This window comes from Bubalus bubalis, chromosome 20, assembly GCF_019923935.1.
Source record: "Bubalus bubalis isolate 160015118507 breed Murrah chromosome 20, NDDB_SH_1, whole genome shotgun sequence".
Classification (NCBI taxonomy): domain Eukaryota; kingdom Metazoa; phylum Chordata; class Mammalia; order Artiodactyla; family Bovidae; genus Bubalus; species Bubalus bubalis.
In genome coordinates, this window is record NC_059176.1 from 50,783,698 (window position 1) to 50,802,735 (window position 19,038).

Consider the following 19,038-nt stretch of genomic DNA (forward strand, 5'->3'; position numbering starts at 1 on the left):
GACCCGTTTTAACTCCGAGGTAGGGACGTAAAGTGCAGGCGCTCCGTCCGCCGCCAGGGTAAAAGGCGAGATTAGGACTTGTCTGCACTGGATGCGCTTTTTGCAGTAGACCCGACTCCCTGCCCGGCTCAATCCCCCACGCCTCTCCTTTTCCTTCCCCGGGTGAGCGGGATGATCTGCCACAATCACAGTGCGGCAATTTGCAGTGGGATAATTACCCGGTGGCCTCCCAGCACTTACACCTTTTCTCTTTCGGCATTAGGCTCTCTGCGTCTGCACGAAAGGTCCAGGGGGCTCCTGGCTGTCAGATCTCGTGGCGGGCGGAGGCCGGCAAGGCGGAGAGGAGAGCCCTGAAACACCTCACCCCGCCGCTTTTCTGCGTGCAACAAGTCGGCTTGAATCCGGAATCTGAAAAGCGAGGAGCGCGGGAGAGCGGGCGGCGGCCACGGTGAGCTTGGGGAGGTTGTGGCCGAAAACCGTGCACTCCGGGGTCTGGGGGTGCTGCGCATCTCGGATGGGGCGCCGAACCCAGCCAAACAGACTAAAGACTGGGTTTCAGCGTCGCCCGGCGGAGTGGGTACGAGAACTAAACGCCCCCATTGCTCCGAGCGGGTCGAGCACGCTCTTTGGAGCGCTGGACTGCCAGGTTTAGGAGCCGCTTCCTGCTTTCCAGGCGTCCTTACCGTCTTCCCCGCCCCGCTTCCTGAATTCGGCGGCAGCTGCAGCACCTTTGGCAGATGCCAAGCTCGGTTGTCCCCTTTTGGCCCCCCAAGGCAGCCCCAGACTCATCCTGGGGAACCTCAGTTCCGCTCTGCAGTTCCTCCAACCCCACACCCTTGGCCCTGAGGCAGAGAACTGGATCGGGGATCCTGGTGGGGATTTTACCTGGCTTGGGTCGCCACGGCCTGGAAGAAAGGTCACTGCTCTCCACTCCTCTCTGGAAGAAATCCCCTCACCACCCCGCCGCCGGCTCCTCGCTTCTCCCCTAAGAGCTGCAGATCTGGGGGCGGGGGTGCGGGTAGGAGCGGGGAGGACTCGGGAGGGATATGGAGCTTAAGGAAAAAAACCTGTGAAGCATCCTTGAACACTTGCCTCTCTCCGGTAATCGGTGCTGTCCGGAGCAGTGGCCGCTCCGCCCGGGCGAGAGGCGGATCCAGAGTCCCAGCAAAGTAACCTCGGTGCCAACACCGTCGCCGCAGCTGCAGGGGCCGGGGGAGTACGGCTGCTTTAAAGGCGAGACCGACCCACAGGTAGCCAGTCAGCGCCGAGGACGCCCATGACGTCATCCAGAAGGCAAGCGGAGAAGGGAAGTTGGGGGTGTGGTCACCGCACTTCACAACAAAACTCCGCTGTGGCCATGGCAACAGCTCGCGGAGGTCGCGGGCCAGCAGCTCTCCACCTTTTCTCTCTCCTGTAGAGCGACTGGGCTCCGGGATTCCAAGCCCCTGTATGGCTGAATGCTAGAGGAGGGTTCCAAGCCAACTTTTCCCCAACAGGACAGGCACTAGAGCTAGACTCGAGTCCACCTCTCTGTCCTGGCCCCGGGTGAGGGCAGGAGAAGGGCTGCCTAACCCCCAGGATACGCTGGAAGGAGGATAACGCAGAAACTTGCATTTCCACAAGGGCATCTCCTATAGCTTCACTTCCCCCAAATCGCCCGTGCCTGAGCAGATCAGACCCGGATCACCTGACCGCACACAGAGACTACTTCTCCCTGAATTCAAAGATGCAAACGCTTACTCTTCGTATCCACTCTTCGAGGATGCGCTGTGCCCGAGCCAGCACACCCAGGCAGCGCCCCCACGGAACCATCTGCCCCAATCCCCGCCTTTGTACGTGGGTAAACCGAGGCTCCGAGCTTACCTTATTGGTCCGGAAAACAGCCAAAGCCACGAGAAAACAGCCACGGATCTAGGGTTCGCAAACTGGTGGCCAGGGGTCTAAATGGGGGCACAGAAGTGTTTACTGGGCTCTCAGAATTTTTAAAAATGTGAAGTACTTGTCTTCAGGATTGAAAAGGTTCACACAGAAATCTGGGATTTCTGTCTCTTGAACAGGGGAGCTGGCATGGTGCATGCCATGAAAAAACACTGACCCTGTAGTAAGGGCTGAAATCCAGTCCAGCCTAGGCCCATCTCTCCTTTTTTATCTTTTTTTTTTTTAACGTAATTAATTAAATAATTTTGGCTGTGCTGGGTCTTCACTGCTGCACACAGGCTACTCTGCAGGTGCGGTGCACCGGCTTAGTTTCCCGGAGGCGTGTGGAATACTCCTATACCAGGGATCGACTCCGTGTCCCCTGCATTGGCAAGCATCCCCTACCACTGGACCAGAAGTTCCCACCTCTTCTTTTTGTCAGTGTCACCAATGTTATCTTCTTCTTCTTTTTTTTAACAGTAGAGAGGAAAGTGAAATATTTTTGTCCCCATCTCACCTGCTCACTTTTTAAAAAACTGATTTAGTTATTATCACTTATTATCATGAATGATTCTGTACAATTCGGTCAGTAACCATTTAGTTATCTATTACTGCCTGATAAATTACCCTCAAATTTAGCAGCTTAAAATAACAATCTATTGTTTTATGTTTCCAAGGCTCAAGGATTGGGGAGAGCTTAAGCTGGGTGGTTCTTACTTTTACCTGGTTGTAGTAAAAATGTCTCACCCGCTCACTGAATGTTACCTGTCAAGCCCTGCAGTCATTGAGTTTTCTGCCCCCCTCCTCCCCAACCCCCACCCCAGTGTCTGACAGGAACTGGTAATGGCTTCACTCAAGCTGAAATTTTTGCTTCACTATCTGCCCTGCAGGTCCACCCTTTGGCTGACACTTGGACATCTGTCAAAGAACACAGAGCAGGATATTTCCTGCTAGTAAAGCTGTCTTTTCTCCCCACCTTCCATTTTCACATTTCAATTATGCAGCTTTTGGAAACATTTAAAAAACATTTTTCATTGATCACCTAGAGATTTGTTTACGTAAGACATTCTTTGCATTTCCGTATCGCAGGAATAACATCTCATTAATAAAAATACAGAAAAATAGAAGAAAAAAAATTTATCACTTATCCCCTAAGGAATGTTTTACATTTTCTGAAAAAAAATTGTGAATACAACCAACCAACTAACCTGCAGACAAATGACCAAAACCCACCACCATCAACAATAGAGCCATATAGTTGTGTCTCACATATTCGCTGTCACACAGCCACACTTACTGGGACAACCATAATGCGCATTTTGAATATATGCAACAATTGGGAGGGCAGTTATCTTTTCTCTCCCTTAGCAGTAGAATCCCCCCTAAGGAGAAAGAAGTTTTTATTTATATGTACTTACTATCCAGGCAATTCTAGTTGAAAGCAAAGGTAACTTTGTACTAGGTCAACTCCCAGTCTTGCCCAATATGGATTACTTCTAGCTTATTCAGGAAAATGAGGGCCAGAATAGATTCTGCATCACTGTTTTGGTGGGAAACTGTTGTGTTTCTGGTTAGTACATGGAGTCCTCCAGCATCTCATCATTTGGCCTGATTTTGTTCCTTCACCCAGCATATTTTTCTTAGAGCCATTCTCCTTGTGAATTTTAGAACTCTAGGCTGTCGAAGTATTGAGAGTAACAATATTAATGTTCCATTCATTGTCTTTCTAAACCACTTGAGAGTTCACCAACCATTTCACATGGTATATCTCTGCTGATTCTAGAAACTTGTTTTTTTAATTAAATTTATTAATTTTTAATTGAAGGATAATTGCTTTACAATATCATGTTGGTTTCTGCCATACATCAACACAAATCAGTCATAGGTACATATGTCCTTTCCCTCTTGAACCCTCTTCCCACCTCCCACCCCTTCCTATCCCTCTGCATTGTTACAGACACCTGGTTTGAGTTCCTGAGTTGTACAGTAAATGCCTGTTGGCTATCTATTTTACATATGGTAGTGTAGATGTAGAAACCACTTGTTTTATGGATGAAGAAACAGAGGTCAAACCACTTAATTCACCCTGAGTTATCAGTACTCCTTTTGCTGGACAGACCCAATTGTCTCCCTTATATGAATCATCACATTGCAGGTAGATTGTTTACCATCTGAGCTACCAGGGGAGCAACCTAAGTATCCTTCAATACATGAGTGAATAAAAAATGTAGCATATACATCAATGGAATATTAGTCAGCTTTAAATGAAGACAATTCTGACACACGCTGTAACATGGATAAACCTTGAGGACATTATGCCAAGTGTAATAAGCCAGTCATCATATTCAAAGATAGTAGGACAATCGGTAAGCTTTAAAAAATTAAAGTATAAAATTAGGTGTAAAAATATACCTAGTTTTTAAGGTCTTAAAAAGAAGGAATAGAAACCATGCTAAACGAGTGGGCAATCATTTTCGAAATGAAGAAATATATTAAAGAGAAACCGAATTTGAATAAATGAAACTTCTTTAATGGATAGGTTAAGCAGCAGATTAGTTTGTGCTGGAGAGAGAGAACTAGTGAACTGAATGATAGTGAAAGAAATTATTTTGAATTTAGCTGAGAAATAAATTGATACAAAATAGGAAAGAAATATTAAGGGGTAAGAATGAATAAATGAGAAAGCCTAAAGTATTTCTATTAGCTATTCCAGGAGAAGAAAATAGAGAAAGATAAGCAATATTAGAAGGGACAACAGCTAAGACTCTTCCAAAATTTATTTAAAAAACAACAAAAAAAACATGACTCTTCAAGTTAAAGAATCCACAAGTCCTGAGAATAATAAATAAAAAATAAATTCACACCCAGACACTTAATTGTGAGCCTACAGAACATCAAACACAAAAAGAAAATCATAAGGGTAATTGAAGATGAAAGACACATTAATAATAAACAACAATGTGTGCATTGTTAGTATTTTTAACTAGCTCTTATAATTAAGGTCAAAATGACATTTTCAAAGTGCTGGAGGAAAAGAAATGTCATCTAGAATTCAATACGCAACTAAACAATTATTCAAGAGTAAATTTGAAATAAAGAATATTTTAAAGAACCTGAAACTATAGAGCTTAACAGCCTTTCTTCATTACAAGAGCCACAGAAGGATGGGCTCTTTTGTTGTTTAACTTTTGGCTATGCTAGGTCCTTGTTTCTGTGTGTGGGCTTTCTCTAGTTGCAGCAAGCAGGGGCTACTCTTTAGCTGGGGTGCATGGACTTCTCATTGCAGTGGCTTTTCTTGCTATGGTCCGTGGGCTATAGAACACTGGCTCGGTAGCTGTGGGGCCTGGGTTCAGGTGCCCTGAGGCATGTGGTGTCTTCTCAGACCATGGATTGAACCTGTGTCCCCTGCATTGGCAGAAGTATTCTCTACCACTGAACCACCAGGGAAGGCGAAGGATGGGCTTTGATAATGAAAATACTGAGGGTCAAAAGAAGGAATGAGATGAAAGTTGTAATAAGGACAATAGAAATTAGAAAGTATGAGGACCTCCCTGGTTAATACTTCCATTGGTTAAGACTGTGAGCTTCCATTTCATGGTGTACAGGTTTGATCCCTGCTCAGGAAACTAAGATCCTACATGCCTCATGGCAGCCAAAAAGAAAAAGGAATTAGAAAATGTGTTCATAAATCCAACATAACATATAAAATATAACAATAATAATTTCTAATTTCAAATGGGTGGGACCAAAATATGAGAATAACTCAAGAAATTATGAAAAATGAGTATCACACAGACCACATGAAAAACAGGAGGGTGGTTATAGAGTTTAAGAGCTCAAATTTCTTGTTTTATTTCAGTATATCTTATTTATTAACTTTCTATTGTGCTAAATCAGCTATGTTAAGAAAACACCTTAAATTACAGAAATGATAAGTTTAACTTCCAAACTAGTAGAGGGAAAAGAAAGAATGAAGAAAATTAGATTGATCAGTGGAAAGTTAGAAAGAAAAAGAAAAGAAGAAGAAAAAATCCAAGATGAATCAAAAACAATAAATAAGATGATAGAAGTAATTTTAATATTTCTAATCTCAATAAATGTATGTATTATATCTCCCTATTAAGAGAAGAAACTTTCAGACAGCTTCTAAAAATTCCACCTATAATCAAATTATGAGACATTCATAATCACATGGATGTAGAAACTTTGAACATCAGGAGTTAAGAAAAAGTATATTTGGACAATACTAACCAAAACAAGCTTGGTGTAATGACTAGCATAGAATTTAAAGCAAAAAGCATTAAATGAGGCATGACAATGATTTTAATGATTATTAATTGGCCAGGAAGATATAATTGAATTGGTGAATCTTTAAAAAAAATCCAGCATGCTCTGTCCTAAAACACATAAACCATCAGCTTCAGATGGTTTTATACCAAATTCTACCATCACTTGGAGGAACAGGATATCTCTGTATTACAGAACCACTCTTACCAGAAAAGAAAGGAAGGAAGGAAAGGAAATAGGAAGTAAGGAAGGAAAGAAAGAAGGAGAAAGAAAAAAAGGAAGAAAGAGAGAGAACCAAAGGAAGGAAGGAAAGACAGAAAGAAACAACAACAACAAACCACAGGATATATGGGGAATAAAGGTAGAGGCCCTTCTAATCTATAAACATAAGTGCAGAGGATCCTAAATAAATTTTTAGTAAGCCAAATTCATATAATAACTCAAGATTATTCAAGGAGAGTAATAATTTTTAACATTTGGAAAAATCTATGTAAATTAATTCATTTTTAATAGAGTAAAGGAAAAACTCTTATGAGCAACTGAATGTATCTAGAAACATCTGATAAAATTAAATATTGATTTAAGATAAAGCATTTTAGCCAATCTGGAATGAAAGGAAATTGCTACTCCTTAATAAAGGGTATCACCCCACTCCAGTACTCTTGCCTGGAAAATCCCATGGATGGAGAAGCCTGGTGGGCTGTAGTCAGATACGACTGTGCGACTTCACTTTTCACTTTCACACATTGGAGAAGGAAATGGCAACCCACTCCAGTCTTCTTGCCTGGAGAATCCCAGGGACGGGGGAGCCTGGTGGGCTGCAGTCCATGGGGTCGCTATCAGTCAGACACGACTGAGCGACTTCCCTTTCACTTTTCACTTTCATGCATTGGAGAAGGAAATGGCAACCCACTCCAGTGTTCTCGCCTGGAGAATCCCAAGGACGGGGGAGCCTGGTGGGCTGCCGTCTATGGGGTCTCACAGAGTCGGACACGACTGAAGCGACTTAGCAGCAGTAGCAGTCATAGCTAACCTCACATTTAATACTGAAATTAAAGACTCATTCTCTTTGAAGTCAGGAATGTGACTACTTGTAATCAATATGGTACTAGACTGAACCATGAAGATGCCAAATTATCCTCATTTCAGAATACAGGATCATCTTTGTAGTAAATGTAAGAGAGTTTTCAGACAAATGCTATGAACTAATAAGACTATTTGATAAAATATCAATATCAAAAATCAATAGCATAATTGAGAAAAATCAATGAAACTGAAAGTGGTTATTTTAAAAGATCACGCTGGTGCTGCTGCTAAGTTGCTTCAGTCGTGTCCGACTCTGTGCGACCCCATAGACGGCAGCCCACCAGGCTCGCCTGTCCCTAGGATTCTCCAGGCAAGGACACTGGAGTGGGTTGCCATTTCCTTCTCCAATTCATGAAGGTGAAAAGTGAAAATGAAGTCATTCAGTCGTGTCCGACTCTGAGCGACCCCATGGACTGCAGCCTACCAGGCTCCTCCATCCATGGGATTTTCCAGGCAAGAGTACTAGAGTGGGGTGCCATTGCCTTCTCCATTAAAAGATCATAGAAATTAACAATTCTCTCAGTAGGTTACCAAGAAAAAGAGAAGACTCAAATGACTAAAATCAGAAGTGAAAGAGGAAACATTAGTACTAATCTTACTGAAATAGAAAACATTATAAGAGAATTCTATGAACAATTGCATGCCAAAAAATTAGATAACAAATGAAATGGAAAATTCCTAACAATACACAAATGTTTAAAATTGACTCAAGAAGAAATAGAAAATCTGAATAGACCCCAACAAGTGAAGAGATCAAATCAGTAATCAAAAAACTTCTCACAAAGATAAGCCCAGAACCAGGTGGCTTCAATGTTGAGTTCTGCTGTTTCAAGAAGAATTAGCACCAATCCTTTGCAAATTCTTCCAAAAAATATAAGAAGAGGGAACACTTTCAAAGTCATTCTCTGAAGCCAACATTCAGATCAGATCAGTCGCTCAGTCGTGTCCGACTCTGCAACCCCATGAATCACAGCACACCGGGCCTCCCTGTCCATCACCAACTCCCGGAGTTCACTCAGACTCACATCCATCGAGTCAGTGATGCCATCCAGCTATCTCATCCTCTGTCGTCCCCTTCTCCTGCCCCCAATCCCTCCCAGCATCAGAGTCTTTTCCAATAAGGCAACTCTTCGCATGAGGTGGCCAAAGTACTGGAGTTTCAGCTTTATCATCATTCCTTCCAAAGAAATCCCAGGGCTGATCTCCTTCAGAATGGACTGGTTAGATGTCCTTGCAGTCCAAGGGACTCTCAAGAGTCTTATCCAACACCACAGTTCAAAAGCATAAATTTTTCGGCACTCAGCCTTCTTCACAGTCCAACTCTCACATCCATACATGACCACAGGAAAAACCATAGCCTTGACTAGACGGACCTTTGTTGGCAAAGTAATGTCTCTGCTTTTCAATATGCTATCTAGGTTGGTCATAATCAAAACAGACACAGACATCGTTAAGAAAAGAAAACTACACATTAACAGTCCTTGTGAGTATAGATGCAAAAAGCCTCAACAAAATATTGGAAAATCAAAATCAGAAGCATTTTAAAAGAATTATACACCATGATCAAGAGGGATTGATTCCAGGAATGCAAGATTGATTTAAAATCTAGGAATCAATCAATGTAACTATCACCCATCACATTGGGTACAGTATTTCTTTTCGTTGTGATGAAAATATTCCAGAATTACTAACCTTGTGAATATTCTAAAAACCACTGAATTGTATACCCTAGAAGGGTGAATTTTATGTCATGTGAAATATTTCTCAATTTTTAAAAATACGTATTTATTTATTTATTTTTGGCTACGCTGGGTCTTCATTGCTTTATGTGGGCTTTCTCTAGATGCGGCGAGCTGGGGCTACTCTTTTTGCAGTGCTTGGGCTTCTCACTGCAGTGGTTTCTCTTGCTGTGGAGCACCAGCTCTAGGCGCACAGCTTCAGTCGTTGTAGCCCGTGGGCTCAGTGGTTGCGGCTCCCCAGCTCTACAGCACAGGCTGCGTAGTTGTGGTGCACAGGCTTAGTTGCGCTGTAGTGTGTGAGACCTTCCCAGATCAGGGATCAAACCCGTCTCCTCCATTGGCAGGCAGACTCCTATCCACAGCACCACCAGGGAAGATCCTATTTCTCAATTTTAAAAAATCAATAGCATTCTTGCATAACACCTTATTTTAAAAGATAATTTAATAAATCAACTTATTCAGAATAACAAGAAAAATTCTTAGATACCTAGGGATAAATCTGATCATGATGTGTTACTCATTGAGGATATTCTAAAATGTTATTGAAAGTCTTAAAAGAAGACCTAATAAATGGAGAGACATGGCATATTTGTGGATTATGACAGTAATATTATAATGTTAACTTTCTTAAGTTAGTTTATAAATTTATGACAATTCTAATAAAAAGGAGATTTCTTGCATGAACTTTAAAAAATGATCTTAAAATTTATATAAACACAAAGAGCCAAGAATATGCAAAAGAATTTTGAGTATTAGGGAGGGAGACTTCCCTATGAAATATCAAAGTTTATCATAAAGCTATACTAATTACTACCAGATGAAAAAGCCATAGAGATATTAAAATATGCTGACAAACTTAAGGAGAGCGCTCAGAAACAGACCCATAGGTAATACAGGAAACTGATATGTGAATGTTTGACAATTGAAACATTTATAAGGAAAATAAAATAAAATTAGTTTCTAACCTTATATCATATCCAAAAATAATTTACATTTAGGATTAAAACAAAAATGTGAAAAACTTATAGAAACAAAAGGATAATATACAGGAGGACGATCTTAGAACAGTGAATGATTTCTTAAACAAGATGCAAAAGGCAAAAATAAAAAGATAAATTCAATAACACTAAACTTTAAGAGTTTAGTGGGAGCAACTGAAATAAACTAAGCTAAAACCAAGCTAAAAACTGGGAAAAGATATTTGGAAAGCATCTCATCAACAAAGAATTAATATCTAGAATCCTTAAGGAACTTGCAGAAATCAACTTAAAAACATTGGGGCATGTGGAATCCAATTCCCTAACCAAGGGTTGAACCCAGTTCCCTTACATTGGGAGTGTTGAACCTTAGCCACCGGAACACCAGGTACATACTCTGAAGAAGTTCTTATAGGTGGTCACTAGGAAGCATGGGGAAAATATTCACTGCAGCAGTGTTTGAAAGTAGAAAGACATGGAAACAGCTTAAATAACCATTGGTAAGAGAATGGATAGGGCTTCCCTGGCAGCTCAGCTGGGAAAGAATCTGCCTGCAATGCAGGAGACCCCTGTTCGATTCCTGGGTTAGGAAGATCCCCTGGAGAAGGGATAGGCTACCCACTCTAGTATTCTTCCCTGGAGAATCCCATAGACAGAGGAGCCTGGCGGGCTACAGTCCATGGAGTTACAAAGAGTCAGACACGACTGAGTGACTAAGCACAGCACAGCACAGGAGAATGGATAAATAAACTGTAGTCTATTAATGCAATTAAATACTATAGTTCAGGGGGAGAATACATAGATCAATTAACTTGCAGCTCTGCATTAATTAACTTGGGCAGTGAGAAAAGCAAGTTACAAAAAGATTCAAAAACTATAACATGAATAATAAAAAGACTGTACACATACTCTTAATATATGTTTTATGAGTTTACAGAGTAGTAAATGCTTAATAACAAGGACAGAAGGATGGACAGATAGATAGCAACCTTAAGATAGCAATCACCTCTAGCAAGGAAGAGAGAAAATGGGGTGGTTAAAAACTGTTATCTGTATCCTTTTATCTATTTTTAAAGGAATCTGAAGGAAATGTTAACAGTTGGGAGATAGATAATGTGGCTTTTACATTTTCTATATTTTACATTCCTTTGAAATACTTAATAATTTATTTTTACAAGTAGACACAATCCTTGCACAAGGTTGCTTCATGGTAGAAATTGATATTTGACCTTGGAGAGCCCTTTAACCTCTGTGTCACAGGTTCTCTGTACTCAAATAGGACTGGCGACCCTTCCTTTTCTCTCTAATAGCATTTTACTGAGCATCAAATACACTTACACACAAGAGAGCACTTTGAAAACTATAAATTCTGCTTAATGCTGATACTATTGTTATCACATAAAATGAAATGGCAAAAATATAATGAGCTAAGAACAGCTTAATCTAAGATTTACAACTAGAGCACACACTAATTTTAAAATAGGTTATAGACAAAGAGACAGCACTCAATTTCCCCCTTCATGTGTCCCCAGGGTGTTCTAAGCAGTACAGATAAAGGCGTTTTGCCTAAGGAGGTGGGTGAGAAGGTCCTGGGTTTAAGGTGGGCATAAATCACTCCTTTGGCAGTCTTCTGTGTTATCCATCAGGGGAGCCTTTTAGTGGAAAATGCCAGAGGCTGCAACAGAAAGAAGCAGGTAGAAGAGATCAGTTAGTTTGTCTATGAGGCAGACCGTTTCAGAGAGGATACTAGTGAGTTCCCGGCATCCCTGAGGCAGGAAAGCTCAGGAGACTTGCCTCTGGGCCTCTGTCTTCTCTTGCCCTGGGGAAGGAAATTGATGAGTTAATTAATATGCACAGGAGATGCACCACGGCTGACTGACTGCTGCTGATCCTCACTGTTATTACTAAAATGAGCTCAGCCCTTCAGCAGGATGGGGAGAAACCAGTTTCCTGGGGAAATCTCAGATCATTGCCATCCTCTCATCAGGTGGGAAATCTCATTAAGTGCTCCAAGGACCTTGGTTTTATAGGTTTGTGCTCCACAGCCCCTGGCAGCCTTGGCTAGGATTTCATGCTAAAATAACATTTCCTTTTGGTAAAAAATGTTTTGTTGCTCCAGGCTCTGAGGCTCAATGACCTTTCTGAGCTTTAGACTCCAGGGGACCCAGAGGTGAACTGGAGGTTTGCAGTTTATGTCAAACACACACACGTGCACACACATACACACACACCCTCTTAGTTGGCCTATAAAGACAAGTGGGGACTTCTGTGACTATCCAGACAGGAGAGATCCTGTGTGCTCACTGCATCATATCAGGGGGACCACAGTGGTATCATCTTATGGCTGGTGATGTTAGCTTTTTATGACTGCATGGGGTCTTCACTGCAGTGCATAGGCTTTCACTGCGGAGAGCAGGGGCTATTCTTGGTTGTGCGGGCAGATCCCAGAAGGTGGGCTCAGTAGTTGCAGTGCACTGGCTTAACTGTCCTTCTTTCCCAGCTCGCTTTGCGTATGTACCCCTAACACACACACACACACACACACACACACTCCATTTAAAAAGACAGCTGGAGCAACGTGAGTCAATGCCAGCCAGGCCTTTCTTGCACCTCTCAGTGGAGCAGAGGCTCACGTTCAATAGCTGCTAACTAGGCTCTCTGGCCATGCCGCTCTCTTGGTTTTTTCTGTAGGATCATCAAGGTTGCCTGGCAACCACAAGCCCATTGGCCTATCACATGGTTTCCTTAAAGAAAATGGCAAAGCACTCGCTCCTGACGCAGTCCCAGCAAGGCCTAATTAGTGTGAACCAGCAATCAATCATAGAAGGCTGGGTGGGGGGCCGCTGTAAAAGGGTGTAAAGAGCACAGAGGAGGGTCTGTGATCGGCGCCTGGGAGCTGGTGTGAAAATAGCCGTCGTTTCTTAATTTTACCCCTTGCTGTCTCCATGATGGAACCAGGACGGGGCATAGCAAGGTGGATGGTAGCAAGACTCGTGTCTGAGCTACTATTGAAGGAATTGAAGGAATCTTTAATGTGGAGAAGATTCCTTTAGAGAATTGGAGATGTGGTTGTCTTTAAATATTTGGAATCTGAGAGTATAAAAAAGGGGTTAGTCTGGTCCTGGGTGTACCATGAAGGAGAAGCAAATATGGGCCCATTATGAGGTAGTGTTTTTTTTAACTTTATATTTTATATTGTAATATAGCCAATTAACAATGTTGTGATAGTTTCAGGTGGACTGCAAAGGGACTCAGCCACACATATACATGTGTCCATTCTCCCTCAAACTCCCCTGCGGCCAGGTTGCCACATAACACTGAGCAGAGTTCCTTGTGCTATATAGTAGGACCTTGTTGGTTATAAATTTTAAATATAGCAGTGTGTACATGAAGGAGTGGTTTTGAAAACTACATGTTTCCTAGAGGAAGGGGCTAGTCTTGGGGAGGTGGTGAATTCTCTGCAGCACAGGTGTGCTTGCTGGGGAAGGATGTGCTCAGATGGACACTGATGCCCTTGATATGTGCACGTACATCCACAACACCTCATCTTGGACAGGTCAGCATTCCTGAGTGGTTGTAAGTAGCTCAGCCTGTAGGCACTGAGTCTGTCTCATCCATATCCTGGGTCCTAAGAACCAGACACCCTCTGGTCTCCATTGGCAAGTGCTGGGTATGCTGTTGACCTCCTCCTCATACACCATGGAAATCCCAGCCCAGGGTCTCCTGAACGCACAGATGGGGTGGGGACCAAGGCTGGGGTGACCAGGGCTGCTGCTGGGAACACTGAGCACAGCAGTGGGGTTTGGGTGATCTCGTGGGTTGGACGGTAAAAAGATTGACCCACTCTTGCTGGAATAGGTGGCAGTATGAACAGGGGACAGGTCAAAGGTTATAAGAAGGACTTCTGAAGTTGGAGTCGGGACCAGAAAATCATGGAGTGCATGAGAGAAGGTGGAGAGAGAGAGAAGTTGGTGCCACACAACGTCAAAATTCGTTTCAGATGCTGGGTGTGTCAAACTGAGATAAGAACAGGTAAGCAGGAGAAGCAGGCTCCTGAGGGGCAAGCTACTACACCCTGACCAGCGGTGCTATTTCCTGTACATCTGCCACGTGCCAGCGTCTTTCCATTGAACTGTCTTTGATCAGTTACAACTGGTAAGGCAGTCAATAATATCCCCTCTTTACAGGTGTGGAAACTGAGGCACGGAGGGGCCAAGTGACTTGCCCAGAGTGACTTACAAAGAGTAGAGTCAAGATGCAAATACAGATACGCCTCCTCCAAATGTCATCTATGCTACTGATCAACCCCCACCCCACCCCACCCCACTCCCCCCAACCCCCCCACAACCGCCCACACCCCTCACCGCCCCCACCCCCGCGTCAGTAAGCAGAGATCCAAGCATTAAGGCTCCAGTTGTGCACATACAGCCTGGGCTCCTTGGTTGTTGGGTGGGGGTATGTGTTAAACCTAAGAGCTCAGCAACATTCAGTTGTGCGTTCCTTTTTTTTAAATAGATTTTTTTCTTTTACATTCTAAAGTAGAAGGATAACACAGAGACAGTATGTGTATAAAGGACATTTAGGCATACAGCTGGATGATGTTTTACAAATGCATATGTCTGTATAATCATCACCAAGGCAGGATACAGACTATGCTTTTGTAAAACATTAAATCATCCAGGGACTTTTCTGGTGGCTCAGTGAATAATAATCTGACTGCCCAGCAGGGGACGTAGGTTCAATCCCTGGGACGGGAAGATCCCCTAGAGAAGGAAACAACAACCCAGTCCAGTGTTCTTGCCTGGGAAATCCCACAGACAGCGGAGTGTAGCGGGCTACAGTCCATGGGGTCGTAAAAGAGTCAGACACGACTGAGTGACTAAATAACAAGGCAAGATACATGATATTTCCAGCAGCTCCACTTGTGTTTTTCTTAACACAAACCGGAACTCTATTGGAACAGCTAAGCATATACATCAGTGGGTCATATGCTACTAGACAGAGCTTAACAAGGTTTGCTAACACAGGCACTGTTTTCTCCCCAAATGCTATGGTTTCCAGAGCCCAGGAGAGATGGGAATGAGGCTATCGGTCAGTAGATAAGATCCTCAAGCCCAGCATCTGACATGATTGATTGTCTCTGGGCTGCAGTTCCCATTTTGTCTGATAATGGAGAGAGGGCAGTCTTGTTTAAACTCTCCCTGTTCCAGCCCCTTTTATCCAACCACGCTGCCCTGTTATCTCACTGAGGCTAGACTTAACCTGTGTTTAAACTCCCAGGAACCTCAGGGAGGGCTCATCATTGCTAAAAATCCATCTCTTAATGAAATTAAAGCAGTGTTCCTGAAGTGTTACCTGAGAACCCAGAACTCTGCCTTATAGCTCTGGGGGCTTTGGGGGTTTTCATTTTCCCCTGGCAGTTGTTCAGGACCCCTGCAGCCCACTGGCCTCGAGAAAGTGAGCAAGGAGGCCTGGGTTACCCTGTCTGGAGGATGCAAGTGCCAGATGGCAGGGCAGGTGCTCCAGCTGACTTAACCACTTATCAGATGCCTTGAGGGGCCCAGCCCCCAGCGGACAGTAATGTTTTCAGAAGGTGGCAGGAGAAGGTATCCCCACTCCACCATCTCCTCCTCCCATCTCTTCAACCTTCCCCATTTGGTCAGAAGGCCGTCCACTAGTCCTTAGCTGCTGGCTGTCACTCGGTCCCCATTGTACCAGATCCCTGACAAAGGCTGCTGGCTAGGTTCCTAGAAGGACATTGGGTACCTCCAAAACTCACCATTTATAGACTGCCAGGGGGATGGGCTATAAAACTCCCTCCCTGGCTGCCTATAGGGGAGATTCCAGTTGGAGTAGAGGGTGATTGGTGTTACTGCGGTCACACTGGGGGGCTTGGACATCTGCAGAGGTCATCCTCTATCTTCTCTGCCCTCCTGAGCTGAGACAGGACTTCTAGTCTTTAGTTTTCATGAGTGGGGTGGAAGGAAGAAGAGTGTAACTCTGGGTGGCCTCTGGATGGGGTGGCCAAGCTCACATCCAGCTACTGTGGTTATTGGCCGTGTGTGTGTGTGTTCAGTGGCTCGGTCTTTTTTGACTCTTTGTGACCCCGTGGACTGTAGCCCACCAGGCTCTTCTGTCCATGTGATTCCCCAGGCAAGAATACTGGAGTGGGTAGCCTTTCCCTAGGGGATCTTCCCCACCCAGAGATTGAACCTACGTCTCCTGCATTGGCAGGCAGGGTTTTGTTGTTTGTTTGTTTGTTTTAACCAGTGTACCACCTGGGAAACTGTGGTCTTTGGTTACAGATGGCAAATATTAATTTCCAGTTCCAAATGCCCAACCCAGCGTCTTGGGATAGAACCCAGCTTCTTTATGAATATACCTAAAGTGGCCCTTTTCTTATATTCAACCTCTGGAGACCAGGGAGGGTGAATGTCCCCACGGCCACAATCTTTCCCAGAACCTCTGCTCCTGTAAATGACAGATAGGAGCCTCCAGGTCAGTGTGGCTCCTTGCACAGTTATGTTTTCCTCTCGCCTTCTCTAACTCCTGCAGTGATGAACAGAAGGAAGCAGACTCATAATGATGAGGAGAACAGGAAGAGGGACCCACAATAGATTAAGTGATTAAAAAGTTTCTGGAAGGCAGAAAGTAATGGGTAATACTGAGCCCAAACAGCTGAATACTCTCATAGGACACAGTTGTCACTTCCCCCAGAAAACGGCCAAATTCAGAGTCTGATAAGAGAGTGGTCTGTGTGGTTAAAGAAAAAGAGAGTGAAGTCACTCAGTCGTGTCTGACTCTTTGCGGACCCATGGACTGTAGCCTACCAGGCTCCTCCATCCATGGAATTTTCCAAGCAAGAGTACTGGAGTGGGTTGCCATTTCCTTCTCCAGGGGAGCTTCCTGACCCAGCGATTGAACCCAGGTCTCCCAAATTCCAGGCAAACGCTTTACCTTCTGAGCCACCAGGCAAGTTACTTAGCATCATTGAGGTTACTTAGCATCTATTCCAGGAGGAGGTGGGAGCACTTGTCTGGGCACAGACCCCTTTGTCTCCTGTTGCATTGGATGATGCTTAGAACAGTTGCTCTCAAACTCTACTGCACTTTAAAATGCCTCCAATGCTCTGAAATATCCCCAAGCTCAGGCTGCATAGCAGATCAGTTAAATCAGAATGCTTGCGAATGGGCACTTTCCGGCAGTCCCGTGGTTGAGACTCGGCTCTGTGTTTTCCCAGCAGGAGGCGCAGGTTTGATCCCTGATAGTTTATTTTCTTGGGCTCCAAAATCACTGCAGATGGTGACTGCAGCCATGAAATTAAAAGACACTTGCTCCTTGGAAGAAAAGCTATGACCAACCTAGACAGCATATTCAAGAGCAGAGACATTACTTTACCAACAAAGGTCCATCTAGTCAAAGCTATGGTTTTTTCAGTAGTCATGTATGGATGTGAGAGTTGGACCATAAAGAAGGCTGAGGACTGAAGAATTGATACTTTTGAACTGTGGTGTTGGAGAAGACTCTTGAGAGTCCCTTGGACTGCAAGGAGTACCAACTAGTCCATCCTAAAGGAAATCAACCCTGAATATTCTTTGGAAGGACTGATGCTGAAGCTGAAGTTCCAATACTTTGGCCATCTGATGCAAACTGACTCACTGGAAAAGACCCTGATGCTGGGAAAGATCGAAGGCAGGAGGAGAAGGGTCGACAGAGGATGAGATGGTTGGATGACATCACCGACTTGATGGACATGAGTTTGAGTAAACTACGGGAGTTGGTGATGGACAGGGAGGCCTGGCGTGCTGCAGTCCACGGGGTTGCTAAGAGTTGGACACATCAGAGCGATTGAACTGAACTGAGGGAAATATGATCCTACATGCATGCAGCGTGGCCAAAAACAAAGCAAAACAAAAGAGAATACTTGCGGGGTGGGGGGGGACGGGACCCAGAGTTCAGCATTTCTAAAGCTCCCTGGTTGTGTTTATCAGGCAGCCATGGTTGAGAACTATTGGTCCAGGGGACACTCTTCTTTCAGGGGATTGAGAAAGGAGTGATTCATCTTGCTCCCTGGCTGCTGATCCATAAGAGGGGGTCCCTGGACACAACTCCTGGCCTGAGCCCTCATCACCTGGAAGGATGACCCAGACTCTCCCATCACTCTGGTCTTGGTTCCCACCCTCTTTGTCTGTCTCACTGCCCTTTGAGTGATCTTTCTAAGGATCAATGCTATTCCTGTCACCCGCTTTCCATTCTTCCTACAGAACAAGTCCAGGCAGTGGAGACGCTTCAAAGATCCCCGTGCTTTTCCTTCCATTCTTCCACCAGCCCTGTGCTCTAATCACACTGAGGATCGAGCTCATCTTATTCTTGTGTTGCTTCCCCCACCCTCAGTGCCTAGCCAGGCACCATGCAGAGAGATGCTCGCATAAAGAGCTTGTCAAGCTGAATTTTTAAAAAAAAATTATTAAATATAGTTGATTTACAATGTTGTGTTAGTTTTAGGTGTATGGCAAAGTGATTTGGTTTTATATATATATATACCTTTTCAGATTCTTTTGGAGAAGGAAATGGCACCCCACTCCAATATTCATGCCTTGAAAATCCCATGGACGGAGGAGCCTGTAGGCTACAGTCCGTGGGGTTGCAAAGAGTCGGACACGACTGAGCGACTTCACTTCACTTCACTTTTCAGATTCTTTACCATTAATTATTAAAAGATATGCAGTAGAGTTCCCTGTACTGTACGGTAGGACCTTGCTGATTATTTTATACTTAGTAATGTGTATGTATTAATCCTGAAAGTGAACGTGTCAGTCGCTTGGTCATGTCTGACTCTTTGCGACCCTGTGGTTTCCCTGTCCTTCACTATCTCCCGGAGTTTGCTCAAACTCATGTCCACTGAGTCGGTGATGCCATCCTACCATCTCATCCTCTGTCTCCCCCTTCTCCTCCTGCCCTCAATCTTTCCCAACATCGGGGCTTTTCCAGTGAAATACCTTCTATCGTTCTTAAGTGAGGAATTCTACTGT